Raw genomic sequence first — 10,839 nt, 5'->3', positions numbered from 1 at the left:
ACACATAGTGGGCTTCCCTGGTGGTGCAGTGGTTAAGAATCCACCTGCCAACGCAGGGGACACGGGTTTGAGCCCTGGTCCTGAAGATCGCACATGCCGCGTAGCAACTAAGCCTGTGCACCAAAACTACAGAGCCTACGCTTTAGAGCCCGCAAATCACAACTAGTGAGCCCACGTGCCACAGCTACTGAAGCCCACCTGCCTAGAGCCCATGCTCTGCAACAAGAGAAGCCACCGCAGTGTGAAGCCTGCGCACCGCAATGAAGAGTAGCCCCCGCTCACCTCAACTAGAGAAAGCCCGCGCGCAGCAACCAAGACCCAACGCAGCCCCCAAAAAATGAATAAACTAATTAATTTCAAAAAATATTTTTAAAAAAGAAAGAACTAATAGCTTATCTCAACTGATAAAAAAACATGCTTTCTCTCTCCTAAATCACTGATTTCTTTCCTTTCTCCCTACTTGACAATTTTGATTAGCATACGACTATACTGGATTAGCACCTTTCTTAAAAGACAGACAAACAAAAATCCCCCCAGGACCCTACTGCCTCTTCAGCTGCCACCACAATTCTGTGATCCCTTCATAGAAAAAAAAAAAAAAAACTTCTCAAAGGGATTGTTTCTATTTGTTGTCAACAATTCCTCACCACAAATATCTAATACACTCTTGTCCTTAGTATTTCACGGATGCAACTTTTGTCAAGTTACCAACAAACTTGATTTTTTTTTGTTTTTCTCAAATCCAGTTGTATCAGTTATCTTCTTGGAATTTGCAATACCACTTGACAAAAATGAACACTGTCTGATTTTAGAAAAACTTTGTCAAGGCTTCTTGGAGGTTATAATATCCTGGTTTTCCTGCTATGTCACTGGTTATTTCTTAACTTTTTTCTGCCTCTCATCCTCTTCTTGTCCTCTAAATGTTGGCGTGACTTAGAGTTAATACTTGTTCCTCTTCACTTACATTACCATTATTTCTTTTGAGCTCTTGGTCTCATCCCATGGTTTTAAATATTCTTTATAAATTGATGATTCCAAATTAGGTGTAACAATATCACCATGTCCAATAGAAAGCAAAGGATGCAATCAGGAAGATCTGTTACCAGACTGTTGTAATAATACAATACAGGTCAGGGGAGATGATTGCTTGGAGTAGCTGATAGCAATGTAGCTGGCAAAAAAGTGGTTAAGATTCTTAAACAGGTTTGGAAGAATTGCCTACAGACTTAATGATGAATTGGTTGTTGGTTGTTGGTTAAAGGGAAACAAGGAACTAAGAGTGATATCTGTGAGGTTTGCCTGATCACCTGAGTAATTAGTGGCACCACTTACTAAGAAAAAAAATGGAGAAAGAGAAGTAGGGTGAATTGGATTGGGTGGTGTCACAAACTCTGCTTTGAATTGCCTTGTAGATATCTAAGGGGAAAATATGTCTGACATTTGAAGAGAGGAGTCTAAATTTGGTTAAATTAGAGACTATAAGTCAAGAAAATTAAGTGGAAATATAGATTACATTTTTGAGTTGCTTTATTACAAATGAGATAAAAGTTTCAGGTAAATGTGGGGGTCAAAAGCTTTCTTTTTCTTTTTTTCTTTTTTTAAGCCTGTCAGTCAGCGTTCTTATTTGCAAACATTGGAAATCTCCCTGGATAAATTAAGCATTTGAGCATGTAACTAACCACACAAATAAATATGTAAAAATTAGTACAGATTATGACAGGCATTTAAATCTTAGATATGCTAATAACTAAGTATGGAGATCTTATTTTCTATCATAAATTTTTCCATCTCTAAAGGTTGTTTACTAAATGACCTAATCTTTCCACTATAAAATCCTACTATTATAAAAGAGCATCTGAGACCAGTTTTGAGAGAAATATCTTAAGAATTAATATGTATAAGAGTTCTATTTTTTTCTTAGAGGTTGAATTAAAGGCTGCACAAGAGGTTATACCATTTTATATCACCCTTTATCATTTTTTTGACATTCAGAAGGTTTATAAAACACATTTACTTAGAAATGAAAACACTTATTTGATGTCTGAGGATGAGCAAGTTACTTAATATTCTGTGACATTTTATTAATGTTAAAAATGGACATAATTGTAGAACGTACTTCATAATGTGAACAAAATGTTTCTAGCCATAAGTACTCCATAAATTTACCTGTTAATATCATTAATATTTGAAATATTATTATAGTTTGAAATTTAGCTCTATTATTGAAAAGTGCTGATCAAATAGCATTCTGAATCATGTGATGCTGAGTATTTTTCCTGCACGTCATGTGGGCTTGATTATCCATTGCAAAGGCAAATCTCTATGACTTTATCCTGGTGAATGTCTGTTTTGTCAAGTATTATGAATGTTACTGGTTTCCTTACCTTTATCCTGCTATACTCTATCCTGCTTCACTGAAGTAAGACTCCTGATCTTTCACAATTATTAGAGACGGATAAAGATTTATTCTGAGGAAAAAACCAGAAGTAGAGAAACCTATGAGAAATAAATATTGTATTTTCATCATGGAATGTTATTGAAGCAGCTAGTCATAAGGATAAAAAATCAAAAAAATCAAGATAGAAAAATGGAGACCATTCTTCAATGGACAAAATGCTATTTAGTGAATGCTGAGTGCTTTTTGTCACTTAATGCAAACTCACACCACCAGGATACTCTTAATTAGATCATTTGAGCACAAAATAGTACAAGAATACACTTTAAGTCAAATATTAACATTAATTCTTGAAGTGTTATATATTCAAAATAAAATAGAACTGAAGCAAAAAAGCAAAGCAATGAGGTCTACATTTGGCAAAAGTCATTTAATGTTTAAACCTAACTAGGTAGTTACCAAAATATTAATATAATTCTGTATTTCTTTTTTTTTAATGTTTTTTTTTTGTTTTTTTGTTTTTTATTTATTTATTTATGGCTGTGTTGTGTCTTTGTTTCTGTGCGAGGGCTTTCTCTAGTTGCGGCAAGTGGGGGCCACTCTTCATCGCAGTGCGCGGGCCTCTCACTATCGCGGCCTCTCTTGTTGCGGAGCACAGGCTCCAGACGCGCAGGCTCAGTAATTGTGGCTCACGGGACCAGTTGCTCCGTGGCATGTGGGATCTTCCCAGACCAGGGCTCAAACCCGTGTCCCCTGCATTGGCAGGCAGATTCTCAACACTGCGCCACCAGGGAAACCCTAATTCTGTATTTCTGCAAGCTTTTCTGTATGTGTTATTGCTCAACAAATATGTGTGACATCATTAGTACTAAATGACTAATCAGCTCTTGTATTTGTGTTGAGTTTCTTTCCATATTTGTAATAATATCATCGACTAGAGGATGCACTGTGCATCTGTTGTCTTAATTATCATGGTATTTAGGAGGCTAGGCTTGTAAATCCATGAAAATATTACCCATTCACCTAGTAAATATTGCCCAGATTGCAGACGTAGTATCTCTCAAGAAATAAGTAGCTCCAAGAGGAGTAGTTGTTCAAAATCCATTCTCAATTAAGTGTGGGCAGGAATCTCACAGGAGCAAGCAAAAGCATCCTGTGAATCTAAAGAGAGTGGAAAAATGCTGTTCCAAATGGAAAGCTGCCAGGGACAGATAGTGTGTGAGCATCTCAGGAGAGGAGAGTCTCACTGCCACATATACGTCCATTTCCTGTTCAAGGAAACGTTTTTTTCAAAAATGAAGAATATTGATACATATGACTATTTATTTCAAAGATATCTTAAGACATTTCAAATTCAGTGGAATAGTGTTTTAAATTCAGTTAAACAGTGGTTTAAAGCTTACCTCCTGTATACACACTCAATTGCATGCAGTGAATGCCATTGCTAATACCAGTAAAGACATATATGTGCATTAAAATTTAGGGTTATAACTTGGCACTGGGTAGTTCTCCTAAACCAGAATTTCTGATTTCAGTAGGTTACAAATGTCTGTTCTGTGTTTCTGTGATATCTATCTATCTATCTATCTATCTACCTATCTATCTCAGCCTCACCCATTTTTCTCTATGCCAGTTCCATCACACCTGTTCAGGCCATCTCATCTCACTGCTGAATGGCTGTAATGGTCATATAGCCTGTCTCTCTGATCAGAACCTCCATTCTCCAAATCATCATATAAAATGTTGGCTTTTTAAAAATCAGACAAAATTTTCACTAGCAATACCCAAGAATGAAATTTTAAATTTTACATTATATCTCTCCATTCTAAATTGTAAAAATTATTTCAAAGTAATTCTAATTCTGAAAATGCCAAATTCAAACACCCTTATATTAAAATGATTATTTCCTGCACTATGACAGAGTGACTTCAACAGGCTCTTGTTCTTGTTCTCTAATCATTGCCTGAAACCAAGATTATCATTAATTACTCTAAAAACAAAACCACTCTCTTCACCAATGATTTTCAAGTATTTCATGATACATCTGCCAACAATCCAATAGTTATAAAAGGGTCCAATTTACAAGCTTCATTTTGAGGGTTTCAACATAACCATATTTCTTAAATGAGACACTGTGCGATTTAACGGATTTTTTTTTTAGTCACACCAGGTCATTATTTGAATATTTTACAAACTAAAACCTTACATGCAGTCTCCATGGCATAGCATTTTGGGACCATGACTATTTATTAATTATATTATTGGAATAGATGCCCTCAGATCTGTTCCTGAAGAAGGTAAGATCTTACACTTAGGTATACTTCCGTTCTGCCCTAATAACTGTACTAGGTCTTTTGTTCGGATCTTAATTTTTTTCTGAAAAGACTTAACCCTTCCCTGTGCCTCCCTGATTACCAAAGCATGTATATTGCTCAATGCTAAGCTAGTTTAAAAGACCTCATTTAATTATCTCATGAAGTATGTACTATTTGTAATTCCATTTTTACTGATGAATAAATTGATGCATGAAAAGAAAAGAGAGGAATATTATAAATTATCTTTTAAAACTTCAAAATATTTTTCCTGACATTTGTAGGGATAAATTAAAGAATATTTTTTTACTTTTTCTACCAGCTTTTTTTAAAGAGAGCTCATTTTTTAAGGAAAGAAATTTTTCTCAGTTCTTAATATCAGAAAATATATTTTTCTTTTAAAATGAGGGTTTTTTTTTCTCCTGTTCAAATTCAGGTCCTCTTTGGGCAGCTTTATAGATATAAACCCCATGATTACTGTGACTACTATCTCAAGGAAAATGGTAAAGTGTAGACGTTAATAACATGGGTATATAAGAGAACTGTATTAGGATCAGAGACAGATTAGGCCCTAGCTCTGGAATTCTGGAGAAGTTACCCAATCTCCCTGAGACTCATTTTGCTCATCTGTAAAATGGGCATAAAAATAGGATGCCCCACAACAAGGACCTACTGTATAGCACAGGGAACTATATTCATTCAATATCTTATAATAAACTATAATGGAAAAGAATAAAAAAAAGAATATATGCATATACACACACATACATATGTGTGTATATATATGTGTGTATGTGTATATATATATATATATATATATATATATATATGCAAATCACTCTGCTGTACACTTGAAACTAACACAGTATTGTAAATCAATTATACTTCAATAAAAAATACTACTACTAATAAAAAAAAATGAGGTTTGTGTTTTTGTTTTTGTTTTTTTTACTTAACATTTCTGTTTCCCTTCTGCATACCATGAATCATTTAACTGATTATGTGTCCATTTTTAGTTTGGCTGTTAAAACCGAATTTGCAGCACTACTCCTGCAGTGGAAGCATATGGTACATAAATCTTCCCTCAGCCTTAGCATTTTCCTATACATTGTTACCATTCTCTCTGACTCACTGAGATAACTACTATGGTGATTATTTTATGGAATGAAAATTTTGTAATCACTGCAACATCTCTTGCCAATAAGGCAGGACCTTGAAAAATGGCAAACAAGGTGAACCAATATATCCAACCCAGCAGAAAGCTGCCCCAGCAAGGATGAGCTGAGTAATGGCCAGATGGAGCCACTGTCTTCTCATACCTGCAAGATATTTGAGTCTTGTGACAGCCTCGGCTGTACTAACTCAGGAAAAGTAATGCCCAGCTCCATACCATAACTACTAGACTGTCCCTTCCAGGCTTCTGGTGTATTTCATTAGACCTAAAGGTTTTCTCTGTTCTGCAAGAAAACATCAAGACTAACCACTTGTCACTATTGGTTTTGGTCAATGCTCTACATATAAGTTTCTTGGAGCATCAGTCTTGTACTTTATTCTTATATTTCTAGTAACCCTCTAAATTTCCTTTTTCATGATGGGGTTTCCTCTCCATTCCCTCACTCCTTTAATGCTGCTATCAGTACTAAATCTTCAGCTCCAATGTCAATATCTTAAGCTGTACTCTTAACTTTTCTTGTCTAGAAGTTCCTTCTAACTCTATTTTTAACTGAGCATGCTGCTTTCTTTTCAGTTCATGTAAAAAGAAGCTCTTTATTCTTTCATGTTCCATAGACTTCATGCTGGGATTCAAGATCACTGTTCCTTATTCCCAAACGATTTCTCCTCCATCCTTGCAAAATTCACTATTCTTTGGTGATTGTACCACCTTGATATACTTGTCTCTACAGTTCTTCATTGTGTAATCATACTCTTTTATGGATACTATCTTCATTCATCTAATATCTTCCTATCTGATCTCTCTAATCCATTAGAATGGCTTCATCTCATTGATAAAAAATTATTATCTCCTATAAATAACTTTCTCCATTACATTTTTGTCACGCATCCTATGGTCACATACTAGATCTTTGCGAACTAAAACATCCTTGAAGTTATTGTGTTAAATATCCTACTCTCTGACCATATCTTTTTCTCATCACAGGCTATATGTTTTTTATATACAACTGAGATTCAGGGACCATGTCTTTTTAGTTTTTAACTTCTTTTTCCTTCTATCATTTTTGTAACTTTCTAAGCAATACCTCTTCATGTTTAAAATCTCTCCATGTAATTTCTCTAAACCTGCCCCTATACAACTAAATGCTGATGGATAAAATCAAATAGGTGCCACTATTCCATATATTCATAGTCACTAGTAGCAACTAGTTCTTAATCTCTGATTTTTTTTTGATGATCCTCAAGGAACTTGGTTCTTTGTCCACTGCCCGTGATTACTTCAAGTCATTTCAGACTATGTTTTTTTTTCCCCTTTCCTTTTCTCCTTATAAACTAATATACTTACTTCATATGGAAAAGAGCAGATCAAAGCCATAATATAGTAACTACCCAAATTTCTGACACTTGAATTCATAATTTCATCTCTCTTCCCTTCCCTTCCACAAGAAAAGGTGTCCCTGTGATTAAAACACAATACTTCCCCTTGCACTATGATTTACCTTTCCCATCTCCCTTTAGGGACCATTTACTGTCATTTTCCCCTGCTTTTTTAGAACATAAAATCCTTCATTCTTACTGTACTTTTAACAAAGTATCCTAAAAAACCCTTCTGTCAAATGAAATAATAAGGTGAAATATAAAATATTGTTACCTCCATTAAAGTTTAATTCAAAATCTTAAAAAAGGTAGAAATTGTATATATATATACATATATACATTTTATATATATATATGTATATATATATATATATATTATAGTTACACTATGTTTAAATTTCTAACTCTCAGATCTCAAAATGAGCCTCTCATGCTTTTCTAGAATTATGGAATTTTACAATGTAAGGTTCAGGTTATTTAGTAAGTAATTCTTATTTTAGTGATGAAAGTATTTTTTAATTACATCATTCTATAGTGATAGAGCTATGATTATAATGTGTGTGTGCTTTTTCATTCTTTTTATTTTTACTCCATTGTTAATTCAAAACTATATTATCCAGCTTTTCTATTCTTTCCTAATTTTCCATTCTTTCATCATTTGCCTAGCTTTTTGTATTGGTAGAGAACATTGTTTTTGAGATCAGAAACCCTGTGATTAAACCCCAGCTCCCTCTTTCAAGAGTGAGAGATTCTGCACAATCAGTTTAACATCTCTACGCCTTACCATGCTGGTATATATATTGCCAAAAAATAGTGGCTAACTCACAGGCTTGTCACCAGTCTTAAATATAACAATGCATATAGAAAACTTGCTTATTGCTCATGCATAGGAAATATGAAGTAAATGTCAGTTATTCTCATGATAATTCTTATCACAAAATATTCTGTCATTTAATCAATTATTCACCAAATAATCTCTTATCTAGCATGTCAGTATTATTATTTTTATCATACAAGCACTATTCCTCCAATTTTCCATAATTTTGTAATTATTTAGAAAACTTACTGAGAATCTACTACATACCAATAACTCAAAAATTGATGAGATTCAAAGGTAAAGAAGGTTGACAAAAGTGTGGAGTCATCTGGGCAGAAATTTTCACTTTTATCTCCATATCATTTAACATTCTCCCTAGCATTCATGATATTTTCTTTATGGATCATACTTCCTTCTGTCTTCTAGGAATGCAGACAACACTTATTCTATCATTTTAAAGAAAATCTCCTCTATGAAACTCTCCTTGCCATTGTAGTCCTACAGATTCCTTTATTACCTGAATTTTTCATTAATCTATGAATAAACATATTATACTAGTTATGAATTTCTTCTTAATGAATTAACACAAACTAAGTGGTTTAAATCAACACACATTTTTAATTTCAGTTTCTGAGAGCCAGAAATCCAGTCATTAATTAGTTTGGTACTTTGCTTCAAGATCTCTGAGAAATCTGCAATCCAGGTATCAGTCAGAGTTGGGAGTGCATCTAAGGCTTGACTGCAGAAAGATCAGGTTCCAATCTCACATGGTTGTTGGTAGGACTCAGCTCCTTGCAATCTTCTGGAGACTAATTTTTTTGGCTAGTTATCAGTCAGAGGTCCCCCTCATCTCCTAGCTGGCTTTTTAGGCAGAGGTGACCTTCAATTCCTTACCACATGGGCCTCTCCACTATGGCCATTTGCTTCCTCAAAGCATATAAAACATAAAGGCAATGAAGTGAGTCCACTAGCAAGATAGAAGTTACAGGTTATGTAATACAATAATGGTAGTAATATGATGACATCACCTTTGTCATATTCCATTGGTCACAGGTCCTGCCAGTACTCAAGAGAGGGAATTCCACAACGTCCTGGGTACCAGGATTTGGGAATAATTGGAGGAGGAGGCTTCTTAGAATCTGCCACACATACTGGTTTGAATTTATTTGTTCTTTCATAAAAATATTGTTCGTTGAACAAACTTGAATGTACGTTATTGGAGGACATATATTTTTTAGTATGCCTTGTGATATCTTTGATTATTCATTTGAAATTGGATGACTAATTATGCCATTGTACATTGGTAGTATTTGAATTGAGCCTATTTCGGGAACAAAACCTACTAGGAACAATGCTCTGTGGACCTTTCACAGGGTCTATAATGTGCTGATTTTCCAAAATTAATAAATAATAAACCTAGTCAATTTAGTGGAACCTTGAGGGCTGTTTGAAAATAAATTTACTAGACAAAAAAATCCTATTTAAAAAGAATATATTTCATGTAATTAACTGTCAATTTCCCTTCATTTTATGTGACATTTAAGCCTCCCCCCTTTTTTTTGACTATCAAAATTAATTATTTTACTTATTCCACATTCAGTGCATCTGCTATGCCACTGAGGTCTATTGATTGCAATATGGGATTTCTCAGGCTGAACACAATCCAAGTAATTGTATGAGAGTGTAAATAACAAGATAAATAATAGAATATGAGAAATAGACAGCTATCACTCTAATGTTATTGGTGAGAGCTCTGGACAGACTGCTGTTTGACCTTCTCAAATGAGCAGCTTGCTTTCAACACCCACAACTGATGTACATACATGATCACTTGGCCATCAATACTCACAACCATCTGTTACGATGGCAACATGCCTGCTCTCAGAATTGTGTTCCAGTTTAGACTACAGGTGCCAACTGAGTAGACTGGCAGCCTGAGATTCTGAAAACACTTCCTCTTGTTCTGCAGAAAGTGATGCCACATTAACACCCACATGGCTTCTTACCTCTGCACCACCTGTTCATTATTTTTAGGCCAAAAATATCCATGAAAAATGCCAATAGTGAACAACTGACGAAGTAACACTGGGCGCCAATGGGATATTACAAAGTACAACGTGCTGTCCCGTTTTTCAAAAAGTGACTGTATCTATTGAAAAGGCACAAAAATGTGCGTGTGAAAAATTGTAGCACCCAAAGATCACTTTAAGAATAATGATTACATGGGTATAAAGTATTTAACATAACATTATCTTTATTATTGTCCCTGTTGGTGGGGAATAGCTGACTGCCCAACTCTGCATAAATCACTAGTCTTATGGAAATTCTCTTCATTATATGCCATGGTCCTATACTGTGTGTGTGTGTGCGCATGTGCGCACCCAAACACACTTTCTTTGAAGCAGAATTACAAAGGAAGTGGAAAAATGATAGAATCAGAAAGAAGGTACTGGATTGGATTCAATAGTTCCGGCATGATTTGGCTTCGTGACAGACAGTAGACCACTAAAGTTATCCCCAACATTCTCTTCAGTTCCTTCCTCTTCCTATACCATATTCAAGGCCAAAATAATAATGGGCTGCAATTAGTGTTTGAAATGTAAAGTCCCAGGTTTTAGCATAGTTGAAGAAAAAACAAACAAACTACTTTTGCAGTCTACAGAAATTGCCAATTTTACTTTACTTTATCCTCAGTTAATGACCTTGTCTCACATTTCATAGAGTAAATATCATTCATCAAACAATAATCACTACTTACCACACCC

This window comes from Balaenoptera physalus, assembly GCF_965194825.1.
Source record: "Balaenoptera physalus genome assembly, chromosome: 4".
NCBI classification, from domain to species: domain Eukaryota; kingdom Metazoa; phylum Chordata; class Mammalia; order Artiodactyla; family Balaenopteridae; genus Balaenoptera; species Balaenoptera physalus.
The sequence above is the reverse complement of the archived record's forward strand: the minus strand, read 5'-3'. Positions refer to the sequence as shown.